Source organism: Zalophus californianus, chromosome 3, assembly GCF_009762305.2.
Source record: "Zalophus californianus isolate mZalCal1 chromosome 3, mZalCal1.pri.v2, whole genome shotgun sequence".
In the NCBI taxonomy this organism is placed as follows: domain Eukaryota; kingdom Metazoa; phylum Chordata; class Mammalia; order Carnivora; family Otariidae; genus Zalophus; species Zalophus californianus.
Window position 1 is genome coordinate 72,506,430 of NC_045597.1, and position 18,378 is coordinate 72,524,807.

At 42.3% G+C, this 18,378-nt stretch overlaps 1 protein-coding gene across 7 annotated transcripts in view; it reads right to left on the bottom strand.

Moving 5' to 3' along the window:
* The window catches only part of MTUS2 (microtubule associated scaffold protein 2), a 594,294-nt gene that overhangs the window by 394,055 nt on the left and 181,861 nt on the right, over positions 1-18,378 (bottom strand). Inside the window, exon 1 of one of the 7 annotated variants that reach the window (XM_027590978.2) lies at positions 1,650-1,691. The exons of the other annotated variants lie outside the window; for them this stretch is intronic. The gene's annotated coding sequence lies outside the window, so the exon portion shown is untranslated. Of the gene's footprint in view, positions 1-1,649; positions 1,692-18,378 lie in introns of those variants that run through there. 7 annotated transcript variants of the gene reach the window in all.

Below are 18,378 nucleotides of genomic sequence, written 5' to 3' on the forward strand. Positions count from 1 at the left end.
CCTCACATAAATACATGTAATAAATATTCTTTATCATTTTTAACAATGGTCACTTTTACCATAATTTACCCACCAATCTCCCTATTGTTTAGACTTTACATTGTTTCCAGTCTTTGCCTTTTAAAATAATTTTTCACAGAAAATTGCTGAATGCTTATCTTATTGAACCCCTTATTTTCTTAGGCTATATTCCTTTTTTTAATTAATTTAAATTCAATTAGCCAACACATAGTACATCATTACTTTCAGATGTAGTGTTCAATGGTTCATCAGTTGCGTATAACACCCAGTGCTCATCACATCACATGCCCTCCTTATCTTAGGATCTATTCCTAAAGGTAGAAGCACTGTGTAAACAGGAATGCATATTTGCATTTTAATACACAACTCTGAGCTCCATGAGGGGTTTTGTTCTCTTTATAGTTGCCTCTCTTGTGCCTACACTATATGCCAGGGCCTGGCACATAATGGATGCCCTGTAATGAAATGAATACATACTGCTCTCAAGGAAAAAAGTCTCAGTCTTCATTCTACCCCTCTATTTCTTGCTCCATCTCCTCTCTCTCAAAACTTTGTAACTACAATGACCAGATCATTTATCATTCAAACAGAGACACCTTTTTCTTGCTTAGGAATTTTTTCGATTTTTTTAAATTAAAGTATCATGTTTATACAGTCAAATTCACTCTTTTTACTGCACAGTTCTGCAATTTTGGCCAACGTATACCATCCTGTGACCAACACCAGCACAAACAAAACACAGAACAGTTCCACGAGCTCTAAAATCTCCCCCAAGCCCTTTTGTAAGTCAACCATCCCATGATTCCCCAGCCCCTGGCAACCAATCATCTGGTTCCTGTTCTGATGATTTTACCTCTTCCAGAATGTCATTTAAACGTCACTACACAGTATGCAGACTTTGTGTCTAGCTTCTTCTGTGCCTCCGAGAATCAAAAGGGTGTTGGTGTATCAGCAGTTTGTTCCTTTCTATGGCTAAACAAGTTTCCATGCTATGTACCACAGTTTGTTTACCCATTCTCCAGCTGAGGGACATCTGGGTTATTTCCAGGTTTGGGCAACTACAAATAAAGATACTAGAACATTTAGGGCGCCTGGGTGGCTCAGTTGGTTAGGCGACTGCCTTCGGCTCAGGTCATGATCCTGGAGTCCCGGGATCGAGTCCCACATCGGGCTCCCTGCTCAGCAGGGAATCTGCTTCTCCCTCTGACCCTCTTCCCTCTCATGCTCTCTATCTCTCATTCTCTCTCTCTCAAATAAATAAAATCTTTAAAAAAAAAGATACTAGAACATTTAAGTACAAGTGTTTGTATAACACTGGACCACTCTGGGGAGTTCAAACATGCTAAACCAGACAGAATGCCATGACACCAACTATAAGCTGGACACATGGTCACCCTGTTGAGAACACACTTCTTGCCACCCAAGATTACCTGATCCTTGTGTTTATCTGCCTCCCCTCATCCCATATAAGCTCTGGGAGGGCAGGCACCTGTTCCTCTGTTCTCCACTCTATTCTAAAGCCTAGAACAGTGGCTGGCACCCAGTAGGGATTTAAAAGCATTTTTTTTTAATTGAATAACGTTTGCTCAACATGAGGAATTTATTTTCAACACTTGAATAGCATTTACTGTTACCAGGCTGTTCTCAGTGCTTTGTTGCATTTAGTCCATAACAATCCTCTAACTAGATATCATCACCTCATTTTACTGACAAAGAAACTGAAGCAGAGAGAAGTGAAATAACTTCTGAAAGTGGAAGACTTGGAATCTGAAGCCCCATCCATGCTCTTAAGCCACCATGTCAAGCTTCCATGGAATCATCAATTTTTTAAGTTGAAAAGCTAAAAAAAAAAAAAAAAAAGCCTTGTTATCTTATTTTGTTATTACTTTACCTCTGGGAAGGTAATTACATTTTATATGCCATTTGCATTTCTTCTCTCATACTATATATCTCTGGAGTGAAAATATTATTTTTTAAGTAGGCTCCATGCCCAGCATGGAGCCCAATGTGGGGCCCGAACTCACGACCCTGAGATCAAGACCTGAGCTGAGATCAAGAGTCAGACGCTTCACTGACTGAGCCACCCAGGTGCCCTGAAGTGAAATTATTTTTAACAGCAAACATGGGAGACAAGCTCTTTCCAGAATTCTGATTTTTATCAAGGGAATGAGATAGTCATGTTTAAGGACCTGTCCACACAGAAGACCTCCTGGCTGCCTCCTGCCTCCCAATGCCCGTCCCCAGCCCTTCCAAGCCCCCCCTTTCTGGATTATTGGTGCCATCTAATCACCTGTCTGGATTAGATGGCACCTTACCACCAAGGCTGGAAACCTAAAAGCTTCCTTGGCCCTTTCCTCTAAATCACACCCCACCCATCAGCGAGGGCTATCAGATGGACTTCCCAAGTCATCAACCCATCAACTTTTCTCCCTCTCTGCCACCATGTCATCTCCCATATGAACCACTTACAAATCTCCTACCAGATCTCCTGGCTTCCAATCTTGCTTCTCTAATGAGCCATTTCCCCTTCACAAGGCATCCAGAGTGGTATGTTGGCATGTGAATGGTCATTTCACTGCCACAAACCCTCCCATGGCCTCCTCACTTGGACCTGTGTGGCCCTTTGTGGCCTGAAAAACCTCTCCCCACCTACACTCCTGCCCTGCAGCTTGCCTACAGGCTTTGCATGGCTCATCACTGCTTAAACACTCCATGCCTGGCTCTCCACACAACTGGACCCTTCTTACATATCAGGTTGGTCTTAAATGTGCCCTTCCCAGACAGGCTTTCCTGGAGGTTCATCCTTTGCCCACAGCCATAGTCCTTGCTTCTTCCACAGCCTTCCTTAGTTATTCTATGTGTTTATTTGTTCATTGTGTTCCTCTCCCAATAGGACATAAGCTCCACAAAGACAAGGATCATATTCACCCTGCTCACCACTGATCCCCAATAACCAGGACAGTGTCCAACACACTGTAGGCACTCAATAAGTATTTCTGACTTATGGTAGCATAATGGAATCTTTCCTAACTTGCTTAGCTCTTTGGGTAATGCCTTGCTGAGCATATATCCATCACAGAATATCACTGAGTAATTAAGATGGAAAGAAACAGAGACACCAATTAGTTCAAACTTCTCATTTTACGTGAGGAAGCTGCAGCCCAGAGAGACTTAGTCCAAGTCCACCAGCTGAGACCTGTCACAGCCACGTGGAGGCTGGGCTCCCCACGTCCAGGCTAGCACTCAGCCCCCTCTTGCAGACCGTGCCCCCCCCAAAACAGGTGAGAGGAAAGTGAGAGGAAAAAAGGCAACACGGACAAGGATTCAAAGGGCTCTGAGACACACCCAACTGATTGAGCACCAGCTGATAGAAAACACAGGACAGGGAACAACAGGAAATCAAAGATAAATAAAAGAAAGGTCCAACCTCACTGACAGGAGGAATTCTTAATCTCAGGAAACAAACTAAGGGTTGCTGGAGTGGTGGGGGGTGGGAGGGATGGGGTGGCTGGGTGATAGACATTGGGGAGGGTATGTGCTATGGTGAGCGCTGTGAATTGTACAAGACTGTTGAATCACAGATCTGTACCTCTGAAACAAATAACGCAATATATGTTAAGAAAAAAAAAAAGAAGAAGATAGCAGGAGGGGAAGAATGAAGGGGAGTAAGTCGGAGGGGGAGACGATGGACTCTGAGAAACAAACTGAGGGTTCTAGAGGGGAAGGGGTGGGGGGATGGGTTAGCCTGGTGATGGGTATTAAAGAGGGCACATTCTGCGCGGAGCACTGGGTGTTATACACAAACAATGAATCATGGAACACTACATCAAAAACTAATGATGTAATGTATGGTGATTAACATAACAATAAAAATTTTAAAAAAAAAGAAAGGTCCAAATCCTGTCAGAGAAACCACAACTGTCTGAGGGAAAGGGGATATAATGTATAGACAGCTAGTAACTGTGGTCATTAAAGCAAGGCAGGGTGTAATAAAATACACGGTCAAAGACAAATTCTAAGCACCACATAACAGCAAGAAGGAAGCAGAAATTACAATGAGGGGCTGGGGGAAATTAGATCTTTGCTCCTTCTTGCAATTTATGAATGTATGCATGTGTGTTGTGTGTGTGTGTGTGTGTGTCTGTGTATGTAGATAGTTTGACAAAGACTCCAGCCAGTCACCAGATACACACATACACCAGAAGTATTATGGAATTCAAGGCCTGGGTTTTGGATTTGTAGGTGATGCTGGGGTCACATTTCCCCCACTTTTCCCCCAGTGACACAGTTCCTTACCATGTCTTTACCTGTTTTCCCCTAGTGGTGAAGGACTAAGAAAAAGAAGCCTCCCAGCAATTGCACTACTAGGTATTTATCCAAAGGATAAAAACATAGTGATTCAAAGGGGCACGTGCACCCCAATGTTCATAGCAGCAATGTCCACAACAGCCAAACTATGGGAAGAGCCCAGATGTCCATCGTCAGATGAATGGATAAAGAAAATGTGGTGTGTATACACACACACACACACACACACACACACACACACACACACACACACACACAATGGAATATTACTCAGCCATCATGGACCTAGAGGGTATTATGCTAAGCGAAATAAGTCAATCAGAGAAAGAGTTATATGATTTCACACATATGTAGAAATTAGGAAACAAAACAGAGGATCGTAGGGGAAGGGAGAGAAAAATAAGATGAAATCAGAGGGGGAGACAAACCATAAGAGACTCTTAACCATAGGAAACAAACTGAGGGGTCCTAGAGGGGTAGTAGGTGGGGGGATGGGGTAACTGGGTGATGGGCATTAAGAGCACTTGATGTAATGAGCACTGGGTGTTCTATGCAACCGATGAATCACTGAACTCTACCTCTGAAACTAGGTATATACTATATGTTAATTGAATTTAAATAAAATAATATTTTATTATTATTTTATTTTAATAAAAATAAAAGAATTCCAAGTCTAAAAAAAGAAAAAGAAGTTTCTATGAAACTCAGATCTGCATGATCCAAAAAGGATTTCATGAGGAAAGGGGATTATCCATGGATCTCCTATCTGCTTACCAGAGAAACTGGGACTTATCTGTTCTGGTGAAGGAAGAAAAGGATGTCATCTAGTTTAAAAAACTAGCAGTTTAAAAGGTAGGAACAGGGTGCCTGGGTGGCTCAGATGGTTAAGTGTCTGCCTTCAGCTCAGGTCATGATCCCCGGGTCCTGGGATCGAGTCCCGCATCAGGCTCCCTGCTCCTTGGGAGCCTGCTTCTCCCTCTGCTTCTCTCTCTGTCTCTCATGAATAAATAAAATAAAATCTTTAAATAAAATAAAATAAAATAAAAGGTAACAAAAACAACCGAATCTCACTATCAAGACTTGGTGATAAATTCTCTGCTGTTCTTTGAGACCGCTGAGAAAAGCTGATCTACTGAAGACTAATATTCTATCTACAAAATACTAGATAGCATCCAAACTCTTGCAATAACATTAGGTACTGGTGTTTATTAATAGGAAACTAAAAAGAGACAAAGACATTAAATCTAGATGAAATCAAATACTTTTTGATTTAAGAAAATGGAAATGTATTTACATATGGGCGTTTCCACTGGCATCCCAAGGGCTCAGTCAGACAAGGGTTTTTGTTAGTCTTGTTGGAGAAGTGTTTTAAAAATTGAGTTCCAGTGTATGCTTGCAAGGCAAGCACTTTCTCCTTCTCCAGTGGCTATCTGGCCTTTCAACTTACACCTGGTTACTTCACTGCCTGGCACCAGAAGGCAACTGAAGACCTACTCTTAGAGCATCTCTTCTTGTTTACCTGCCCAAGTACTGATATAACACTGTGATATTCCTTAATCTATTTCTTGCTTCATTTCTAACCACAAATACCTTATGTGAATATTCTCCACAAACCCACTCCCTTCGTTCTTTCCTACCACTAGTCTTATGGCCCAATCTGGCTTCTATAATGTGGATGATGGGCCAAAGAGTTACAGGAGAATATTTAAATCTATCTGAGCAGGTGGGGCTGATTCCTGGGGGGGTGGGGGGGGCAGGGGGAGAGCTGACTTCATGCAAGCTGAGAGGGCAATACAGGTATTTCCTCAAACTCCTTTGGTGGGCCCCACTCAACCCAGCTTCTCCGAATGGGTTTATTTCAAACCAGTAAGCATGCCTGAGTTGTACATTCTTGAATCTCTTGTGTGTGTGTATTTAGGCCCTGAAAATGGACGTCAGCATTATGATGGGGATGGCACACGACCCTCATTTATCTGTAGGAGTGCAGGCTGTAAACCTCAGATTGTCTGCTATCTGAAAGGAAGCAAGAAACCTTTTTAACATCATCAGGGATAAAGTGAGAATCACCTCCAGCTCAAAAGCCTGCACCGGGTCACTAAAAACGGGGCTCTTTCAAATCATTTTCTTTCTGGAAAATGATTTCTTTTTTTTTTTGCATCAGAAGCACATAACCTATCTTCTGTCATATGATCTAGAGAGCTAGAATGATGAAGTTAAAAATTTAACACCCTGATGTAGCCCAAGGAAAAAAGTTTGCAAACAACTGGAAAGCAAACAAATCAACTGCATGGTGAACTGCAAAAACCTTCAGCTGAACGAAAAGGTATTTACTTTCACATCCCAGGGCTTTTTGTTCGAAGTCTCTGTATTTTCATTAATTACACTATGTAATGAACAAGGCATTTTGGATGACCATGCTTGGAATGTCTTTATCTTGAAAGAAGAGATAAAGAAATGAAGATAAACAGAAAAGGAAAGAATATATCACTTAGTTTGGAACCGATGTGGCCTAGAAACATGCAAGAGAAATAAATGATATATGCAGAAGAGAATGAGTAGTTTTCCTATACAATTGAAATAAAGGAATAATTTGCTTTTGTTAACTTGTAGGAATCCTCCATTTCACCAGAACTTGAAGAAAAATAGTAAAAAACAAAAAACAAAACAAAAAAACCTATATTCCCAACAAAAATCAAGATTGCTTTCTTAAAGAGTAACATGTCAATGTGTATTTGAATAGCACCCAACCTATAATCCCAGGGTGGAAAACTGGCTTGCTAGCATTTCCGGGATAAGGCACAGGATTCATGCATATTAATGATCAAAACAGACAAATTTCATAAGCAACAAAAATCAAACATTCCCAGAAAGAACCAACCTGAATAAGCAGAATTTTAATGGGCATGTTTTAAAGATCTAAAGTCACAGTTTAGAAATTCACTGCTAAATAACATGAGACCCCCCCAAATCTATTTTAATCAAAGACTTTCAAAGCAATGCCATAAGTCTCATGCTTATCTTTCAAATAAAACTGCCAAGAAGCTTCTTATTGATCCACAATCACATTCTCTTCTATGTATGATCTGTGTGGCATGGGAAAGGGAACAAGGTGTTAAAATGCCCTCCCTGACTCATGGTCCTGACAGCTTCCAGAAAGGCCCCTGACCCCGTGTCCCTGGGCACTTCTCCTCTGACCCAGGAAGCTCTCCAAGGCTGCAGAAGCAACCCAGACATTCCTCCATCCAATTTCTGGGACTAGCATGTTTACGCACGGACTAGTCTCCTCCTGACCAGAGAAATGTGTTCTAACTTTACTGGTAGGCGCCCTTCCTAACTAAAGTGTGGAAAGAGCTCTGAAGGGGAGGAGAAAACAAGAAATCTGCTCTCCATGGGAGCACTCTCTGACCTCAACAGGAGCCATGATGCAGTGAGCATATCAGAAAACCCCTCCCCAGCAGCTTCCTGACCATGCAGACAGGCTGGGCATAGGGCTCCTAAGAGCAGACCTGCCCGACCCCAAGGGAAAGAAGTTAGAGTGGCACTAGCCCTAGGAGGCAAAGCTCTGCAGCCTGAGTCAGGAAAGAGGCAAGGAGAGTGGTACCCCTCTATGACAGGTCCTCTCATTAATGAGAAAAAATAAAGTAATACTGGACAATTGATACAAATTCACCATTCCCTGCCAATTCTCCATTCCCTGCCATGGAGGCCAGAGGAGAAAAGACAAGAGAAAAGAAAAGGAAAACCCAAAGAACACTGAAGGAGAAAATGAAAATTTAGGGAGCAGTGATTCACTACTTCTTTGCTTGGAATCCCGTGTGTGTGTGTGTGTGTGTGTGTGTGTGTGTGTGTGTGTATCCAACATTTGTAAACATTTTATAGCTTTTTCATCCCCATTCTACAGCAACACCCCCAGCTTACAAGAAAGGCATACAACACATAATGCATGGCTCCAGATGCCCATCTCATTCCTAAATATTAATGAGCAGCTAGGAATTACCAAATATGTAATAAAGCATATGATAAAAAAGACAAGGCATTTAAAAAATACCAAAAGCAGAAGAAAACCATTTAAAATTTTGTTTTAGTTTACATAAAACCCACTTTTTGGTGTATAGTTCTAAGTTTTGACAAATGTACAGAGTAGCCACCAACACAATCAAAATACATTACAGTTGTATCACCCCAAAATTCTCTCATGTCACCCCTTTGTAATCAGCCTCTCAACCACCAATACTGATCTATTCTCCAATCCTGTAGTTTTGCCTTTTCTAACATCTTATACAAAGGTAGTCATAAAGCATGTAGCCTTTGAAGTCTGGCTTCTTTCACTTTTAATATGGATGAATGTAGATAACAGCATCACTACTATGTTATTAATGATAGTATTTTTTAAAAGATTTTATTTATTTATTTGAGAGAGAGAGAATGAGAGATAGAGAGCACGAGAGGGAAGAGGGTCAGAGGAAGAAACAGACTCCCCGCTGAGCAGGGAGCCCGATGCGGGACTCGATCCCGGGACTCCAGGATCATGACCTGAGCTGAAGGCAGTCGCTTAACCAACTGAGCCACCCAGGCACCCAATAGTATTTTATTAATATAATTTGTGGTGATTATATGAATATTGTTAATATTCATATAGGATGCATATTGCATTCTAGATCTATACACATTATTACATGTGTCAATAGTTTGTTTCTTTTTATTGCTGAGTGGTAGTCCACTGTATGGCTGTACCACAATTTATCCATTCACCAGGTGGAGAACAGAAGAAAACAGCTCAGAGTTCTAGCTAATTCTCTCAGAGATATGAGTGTCTATAAAACAAGAAAGGGACAGAGAATAAATAAGAGCCCACAGAAATGAAAAAAAATGACAATTAAAATGTAAAAGTCAACAGAAGGCTTTAAAGACAAAATCTAGGAAATCTCTCAGAAATTAGAACCCAAAAAGCAAAAACTAACAAAGATAGAATAATTAGTGCACCAAAGTAGAAGCTCTAAATTCTAATAAAAATGCAGAAAGAAAGAAAAAAGAACAGAGAAAACACAAAGTGAAAATTACCAAAGAAACAGAACAAGAAAATTCTCGGCACCAAAGAACACAAGTTTAAAAGGGCTCACCAAGAGCCTAGAAAATAAAAATTGGCATGTGGCAAGGCACAGTATCATGTAATTTTAGTGCCCCAGGAATAAAAAGAAGTTCCAGAAAGATAAACTAGATCGCAGATAAAAGGAATCATACTGGCAACAGATTTCTGAACAGTAATAACAAATATCTAAAGTCAGAGGAGTGATGTTAACACTCCAAGCAATAACGATTTTACTTGGAATTCTATATCCTGCTAAACCATCAAATCAAGTGTGAGTACAGAATAAATTCATTTTCAAACATGCAATAATTCAAATACTTTTATTTCCCAAACCTCTAAAGAATATGCTTCTGAAAAATGAATATATAAGCGAATAAGTCAGGGGATCCAGGAGAGGGGGGGACCAAAAGGAAGCCCCAAGAAGACAAGGGTACCCAGGTCCAGAGATAAACCAATTCACACTGGAACAGAAGAACACAAGGCTATAGGAGGCAGGTCACATGAGAAAAATGCAACTGGTGGCCCTGTTGTGTTTGGATATTTGTGTTTCCTAAGCATTGTGCAGGTTCTTAGAACTCTTTTCTTTAACTGACAGGGGAGGCCGTTTCTTCGTTTGTCTAAGAGCAAAGAAATCTTCTCCAGAAACAACCCTTCCAGGCTTCCCCTGGCAAGAAAGGGGAAGTGGGCCACCGTGACTGGCTTGGCAATATCAGAAATTACTGAGTCGAGTGCAAAGGGGCAAACATCAGAACAAAATCAGGCTCCAGCCAGCAAGGAGGAAGAAGGCATGGTTGTCAGACAGCAACTGGCAAAGCCCCCATGTGGCAAGTATTAATCTGAGGGGGCAAAAGTGACACGAGAGAAAAGACTCGTCATAGTACGCTAATGAGATCATTAGTAAATGATATGCAATCATGTACAGAGTTACTGCTGATTTACCCAAATTTTGGAAGGCTGGGGAAAAGGAAAGCATGGGAGTCTGCAGTAGAGCTGAACTCCCCACTGCTGTGAGGAGAAACCAATGGATGATACCCAAAAAAAGATCCAGAAGTAGAGCATATTTGGATAACAGTGGGGCTGGAGATCAGAAGAAACCACAAAATGATTTGAAATCTGTAGCCTCTGTGGAGTAGGATTTGAAAGAGGACTATTTCTTTCTTTCTTTTTTTTTTTTTTTTTTTGAGGACTGCTATTTCTTGTTATAAGCTTTTTATCACTATAATAAAAGTTAAAAAAATTTAAACCATGGATTCCTTATGGAATATTTAAAGAAAACGGAAGCAAAGTGTGAAGATTTAGAACACTTTAATCAAGAACTAAAGTTATACACTCATTGAAAAGATCCACAGAGTGACTTTTCAGTTTTCATCTAAATTTAAAATTAAGTGATCTAAGGCGATCACTCTATTGGATGCCCAGAAACCAACAGATTGGCTGTTCTTACCAAAATGACAAGACAGCTGAAGCTGAAGCTGAGTCAGCAGGAGGAAAAACACTCAAAATTCTGGTTTGCTCACAGAACAGCAGACCCTAGATTCACTAGTGACCTGAACAGGTGAATTGAGACAGCATTCCTTCTGTCCATGAGCTCAACAGATGGATTTTGAAGGAGTCCTCAGCTTGTTTGAGGAAGTCAGAATTTCAGAAGAGAGTGATAGATTTTGATACATCTAAATCAAATTTTAAGATTTTCCAGCTGCCTGTGGAGTGGCAACTCAGAATGTCTCTGAATTACCAGCATGTTCTATCAGACGTCATGCCACCTAGAAGACACAGTCCCCCTGTATCATTACTTAGAAAGATAATAAATATCTGCCTATTGTCAGAATGCCATGTGACCACCACAAACATAACTCAGGTCCTCCAGAATAAGGAATAAGGTCCTCTGGAGTGTGGCACCCTGTGCTTTGGATTGGCTTCTGCCATCCTCTGGCTATGTCATCGCTCGCCAATCTCAGCCCGTTTCCTCAACTGCATTTTAACGTCACCTAAAATAGCCGCTAGTCCCAGGATCGAGTCCCACATCGGGCTCCCTGCTCAGCAGGGGGTCTGCTTCTCCCTCTGACCCTCTTCCCTCTCATGCTCTCTGTCTCTCATTCTCTCTCTAATAAATAAATAAAATCTTTAAAATAAAATAAAATAAAATAAAATAGCCGCTAGTAGTAGCAGGTTCTCAGGAGGCTGGAAGTAAGACATGTAACACATGGGTGAGGATTAAAGAAATGATGGTATTAACGCACAGCATGAAAAAAATATGTACAGCCTCACTGCTATGCGGTTGCCTAGGCAACAGAAAAGGTAACGCCCACAGGTACGAGAACAAGTTTGGGTGCTGTGTGCTCTTGCTTGTTCCTATCAGCGCCTGGGCAGAGTGCCCCGGGTTCACACCTAACTTTTGCAGCAGCTCTGAGCATCCTCCCTTTTCCCCTTGCTCTCGCCTCTCTCTGCCCATTCTCAACCTCAGCTCTAGAGCTGCTCCCACCTCCACCCACCCTCTGGCTATGTTGTCACCCTGCCCCCACCCCCCACTCTAGAACTTACACAGCCCATCAACACAGGATGAACATTAAGTTTCTCTTCCAGAGACTAGCTCCCTGTACAGCAACGCACTGGTGAAAGTGTCCCTTAGGCAGAATCCCATCTTTGAAAATGATTGGCTATAATCAGATAAGAATTGGTACCATGGACCATCTGCCAGGACAGAGAAATAGTGTCATTTTGGAAAGAACAGATTTCATAATACCATTGCTTTTCAACATTAGCTCCATGGCACACATTCCTGGAGAGCAGATTCTGTGCTTAGCAGAGTCTCAGGAGTACCTGCAAGCACTCTGATGAATAGTATATACTAAGCACTAGGTTAATTTTGGTTAGGAAGAAGCAGGGTGGCAACTGCAACATGTAGACCATACTATGCCCGACGCGCCCCTGCCAAAGCCAAGTTCCCTGCTTGATTGTGGCCAGAGGCCAAGGGCCTACACTTTTGCCTTGCTCAGGGCACTTATCCCCTTCTGTCCTGATTGTGCATAGTTATTTCTGGGTGTGCCCCACCTCCTACACTTCCCCACCCTGTTTTGTTCTCAAGACCCGGTGGCTTGGTAGGGCGGGGTCCTTGCCTTTCAGCATCTGGAAATCCCTTTACCAAAGCTTTCGAGGAATAGGCACTCCATCAAACTCTGCTGAATCACAGATAAAGCTTGTGATTTCTGATGGGGGGATGGGCGAGCACTGCCCACCAGGCTGTGTTTGTGAATTGTGTCCCCCCCCCCCACCCAGAACTCCCATATCCCTCTCAGCCCACACAGATGCTAGGAACAGGCAAAGAGGGGCATCCTCACTGCAGGAATGCCCTTCCCCCTCCTGGTCTGTAAAAGTCTGTGCGGTCCCCATGTCCCCATGACCTAATCAGCCGCACCCAGGCGCACACTGGGTGGAAGGGAAATCCCTCTCCCACCCTCTGAACTCCAACTCCTTTGCTCCTTGGAACTTCTATCAGGAACCAGGCCCCCATGTTCCTCTGAATCCCTACACATTTTCTTAATTCCTTTCTCATGATCCGGATAGCTTTCTACCTGGTACAACTATTTTCTACACCCTTGTCTTTTCTTCTCTACTAGAGTTTCATCTCCTTGAGACCAGGAGCCCCACCCAGCTCATCTCTGTGTCCTTCAAACACTGGCCAAACGGCCTCATCCAGGGCAGGCTCCCAGGCATTTTTGCTGAAATGAATATTCCTGTTTAATAGGCTTGAGAAATTAAAACCCTGCTACTTTCTAGCAACTGTCCTGGATTTAAACTTTCCTGGAAAGCTATATAAACAAACATTCTGAACTATTATATTGGGTACTTTCCAATAATAAAACTGGATACTCTGTTTGTAAACCACAAAGTGTTTCTTTTCATTACACAACAGATTCATACTTTCTTTTTTGCCTATTTTGGTGTCAAGGTAGGAGGAAGTGCCATTCTTCCAGGATCTACTTGACAATCACTTAAAGACCAGAATTGTAAAAAAGGTCCAGTACATAAATAAGCATTTTGTGCAAAAAGCTACTCATTGGGAGTATTTTGAACATACTGCACAGAAAATACTATAGGGCAAGATTTTTAAAGTGGAATCAATTTAGTAAGTCATGACCCACATTTTAAAAAATGAGAACGTAATAGCCATGGGTAAATATTGCTTCCTGGATACTTTTTCAGTTAGGACTACATGTGTGTGTGTACATGCATATCCTTTCTGGGTTGCAGACAAAAATGTTTGAGCAACACCATTGTAGTGATATTTGTCATTGTTTCTGCCTGCTGGGAACCAAACCAACTTCCTGTTTTTGGGTAATTCTCAGTGCGGTCAGTTTGGTGGAGGTAGGGAATCTCCATCCCATTCAAGAGGCAAAAGGAGGGAACTTCCCATCCCGCTTCCTCCGGGAAAGTGAGCCAGGCCTGGTCAAATGGACACTCTCACTTGGGACTCTGAATCTCAGCACAATACACAAAGACAGAGATGACTGTGACACAGCCCTGTGTCAGATGTGACACAGCCCTGTGAGCAGCAGCTGCAGGAGCAGAGGTGGTGCCTGGGGCTACAGCAGGGGCAGAATAAACAGTTGGCCCAGACCAGGCAAAGGACCAGGATTTGAACTAGGACAAAAGGCGTTAATAAGAAATCCCACGAACACCTTCTGCATGAACTTCATGGAAGAGGGGCAGAAGCGTATGAGACAGGCAATCCAAAAACAAGCTGAAAAGGTCCAGTGGAGACCAGCTCAGAGCAAGATTAAGAGCATGAACTCTGGAGCCAGACTCTCTGGATTTGAATCTAGACTGACCTGCTGGGTGAACCTGAGTTACTTAATCTCTCTGTGCCTCAGTTCTGCCATCTGTAAAATGGGAATAATGGTAGTACCTAACTCAGAGTTGCTGTTATGAGAATTAAATTAGCAAATATATGCAAAGGGCTTTAAAAAATGCCAGGTACCCAGTTAGCAGAGTAGAATTGTTTGTTGAAAAAAAAAAAAGAAAAAAGTCCTCTCCAACCCAACTGCTAGAGCAAAGCTGTGGCTTTGGATCTAATTTGGGGAGTGAACTTCTAGTATGTTGTTCTTCTTGGGCTACCTTCACTCTACTTTTAGTTACTCGAAATTCTGTAGGCAAAGGCTTTCACAGCAGGGTCTATGGACGATTTAGAACCTAATCTTTAAATATCTCGCTTACTCACATTATCATTTGTGAATTTATCCAGAGCCAAAGTTCAGTGACACTTATTACCTGGCATCACTGGGGAACTTAGGTGTTCCACATAAGTTAATTTTCTAGCAACTGAATCATATCTAAGAGCCAATGCACATAAAAGTTTGAATTATGTTAACAGCTTGTAAAATATATTGTATATTTTCCTACTTTCTTCAGGTAGTGCATCAAAAATAATTTAGTATTTCCATGCGGACTGTGGTTGATCATTTTAAATGAACATCAGTCATTGGGCTAATGCTGTATTATGGTGATGGTGTTACAGATTAACCACTGCGGTTTAAAGATCTGTTTGCCCCTAAACTATTATCTCAAATAAAACTATCTCTTTTACTTTAATTTTTTCTGCATCTTTCCCTGCTATGACTTAAAAATTATGTCTTGCAGCTCTCATTATTCCTGCCTCAGAATATAACTTTTCCTACTTTTCTACAATCTGCAACCATACTGCAATAGATGTTAAAGGTATGTATAAAGCAAAATGGGTCCACTGTCCATTGACTCTGGTGTGGGCATGAGACTCCAATGATAGGCAGGAAACTTACACTGTAGATTGTGTGGAATCTATTTACTCACTAAAAACTGCTCCTGGATTTTTACTGTTTAGAACAGCTGAGGAGGCCAAAAGGGCATGTGGGTTTGACTAGTGATGAGTGACGACTGAAGGTAGGCAAGGCAAGCATCCTCAAGCCCCAGATTCGTTATAGAAGGCTACCTACTCCACATCCCCACTGTATTAGTTTCATATTGCTTCTGAGGCAAAGGACCATAACTTAATCGCTTAAAGCAACACAAATTTATTACCTTGTAGTTCTAGAGGTCAAAGACTTACAGGCTAAAATCAAAGTGTCAGCAGAGCTGTGCTCCTTCTGGAGACTTCAGGAGAGAATCTACTTCCTTGCCTTCTCCAGCTAGAAGCCGGGGAAATAGATTTCAGAAAATGCACAAAGATTACCCACACTCCTTGGCTTGTGGTGCCTGCCTCCACCTTCAAAGCACTTCACCCCACCTCTGCTTTGGTCATCACAGCTCCCTCCTTGACTTTGGCATGCCTGCCTCCCTCTTAACACAGACCCTTGTGATGACACAGGGCCCACCTGCATCACCCAGGATACCCTCCCCACCTCAACATTCTTGACTTAATCACATCTGCAAAGTACTTTTGACATAGTCATCCCTGGGGTCATTATTCTCCCTGCCACATCCAGAGAGGTGTCAAACACATCCCAAATTCAGCACACACAAAACTAAGCTGCTGCTCTTCCCATCCAACCCCACCACCTCTGCCCACCTCTGCTCCACCATTCACAGTCTGCCTGCCTTTTTGTTGACAGCATGTTCATTCATCCAGTTGGCTTAGCACAGATAACTTGCAGACACCTACGTTATCAAGTTCTGTCAAGTATCCTTTCAAAAACAGCTCTAGCAGATGACCACCTCTCCCCACCTCCATGGCCACCACCTTCTTTCAATGAGATCCCTGGAACAGCCTCCCACAAGGTCTCCCAAATCCTGCCCTACAGTCTTATCTCAACCCTGCAAGCAGAGGGAGATTTTTAAAAATACAAATTAGGTCATGTCATCCCTCTCTTCAAACCCCTCCAATGGCTCTTCATCCCACTCAGAGTAAAAGCCAAAGGACTTATGACAAATATCCCAGGAAGAAAGAAAAGCACAAGCAAAGGCTCAGAGGTGAGAAAGCACAGTTGTCCAGGAACCAAATACTGGTCAGTGCCCTGAGAAAAGACGAGAGAGGAAATGAGAGATGATTGTGTGCATTTGGGCAAGGGTCTGGTCCCCATTTTTTTATTAACATTTAATGTATTATTTGTTTCAGGGGTACAGGTCTGTGATTGATCAGTCTTATACAATACACAGCGCTCACCATAGCACATACCCTCTCAATGTCCACCACCCAGCCACCCCACCCCTCCCACCCCCCTCCACTCTAGCAACGCTCAGTTTGTTTCCTGAGATAAAGAGTCTCTTATGGTTTGTCTCCCTCTCTGGTTTTGTCTTGTTTCATTTTTCCCTGCCTTCCCCTATGAGCCTCTGTCTTATTTCTCAAATTCCTCATTATCAGTGAGATCATATGATACTTGTCTTTCTCTGGTTAACTTATTTCGCTTAGCATAATACCCTCTAGTTCCATCCACATCACAAATGGCAAGATTTCATTTTTTAATGGCTGTATAATATTCCATTATATATATATATATAATATATATATACACATATTATATATATACATACACCACATACATATACTACATCTTCTTTATCCATTCATCTGTCGAGGGACATCTAGGCTCTTTCCATAGTTTGGCTATTGTGGACATTGCTGCTATAAATATTGGAGTACAGGTGCCCCTTCGGATCATTACATTTGTATCTTTGGGGTAAATACCCAGTAGTGCAATTCCTGGGTCACAGGGTAGCTCTATTTCCAACTTTTTGAGGACCCTCCATACTGTTCTCCAGAGTGTCTGCACCAGCTTGCATTCCCACCAACAGTGTACGAGGGTTCCCCTTTCTCTGCATCCTCACCAACATCTGTCCTTTCCTGACTTGTTAATTTTAGCCATTCTGACTGATGTGAGGTGGTATCTCATTGAGGTTTTAATTTGGATTTCCCTGATGCCAAGTGATGTTGAGCACTTTTTCATGGGTCTGTTGGCCATTTGGATGTCTTCTTTTCAGAAATGTCTGCTCATGTCCTCTGCCCATTTCTTGACTGGATTATTTGTTTCTGGGTGTTGAGTTTGATAAGTTCTTTATAGATTTTGGATACTAGCCCTTTATCTGATATGTCATTTGCAAATATCTTTTCCCATTCTGTTGGCTGTCTTTTGGTTTTGTGGACTGTTTCCTTTGCTGTGCAAAAGCTTTTTATCTTGATGAAGTCCCGGTAGTTCATTTTTGCCCTTGCTTCCCTTGCCTTTGGCTATGTTTCTAGGAAGAAGTTGCTGAGGCTGAGGTGGAAGGGGTTGCTGCCTGTGTTCTCCTTTAGGATTTTGATGGATTCCTGTCTCACATTTAGTTCTTTCATCCATTTTGAGTCTATTTTTATGTGTGGTATAAGGAAATGGTCCAGTTTCATTCTTCTGCATGTGGCTGTCCAATTGTCCCAACACCATTTGTTGAAGAGACCGTCTTTTGTCCATTGGACATTCTTTCCTGCTTTCTCGAAGATTAGTTGACCATAGCATTGAGGGTCCATTTCTGGGCTCTCTATTCTGTTCCATTGACCTATGGGTCTGTTCGGGTCTGGTCCCCACATTAAGTGGCCTGACTCTACACTAAGGGTCACGGGAAGCTGGTGATGGGTGTTCAGAGAGCCCTGGCACGCCCAGGTCAGCAATTTGGGAAGGCAGCTCTGGCTGCAGCCTGAGATGGGATGGAATGAGTAGGGCAAGAAGGAGGGAGGCTTTGGGGCGAACGTGGCAGAGGATAGTGATGGCAGAGAAAAGGGGACAAGGGCAGATTCGTGGCCATTTAGGAAGTCAAAGGTCAAACACTGGTGAAGCTCGGGTCTGAGGTCAGAGATGACCTGTGGGTCTTGACGTGACTGAATGGGTATGACACGAGGAGACCAAGTGTGGGAGATGTTCAAGTCAACATGCTGGAAGGTGAATGGCCATATGGAATCTGGTGATAAGAAATACTGGCTGGAAATGTGTATTTGGAAGTCTCTGGTTTGCAGCAGTTTA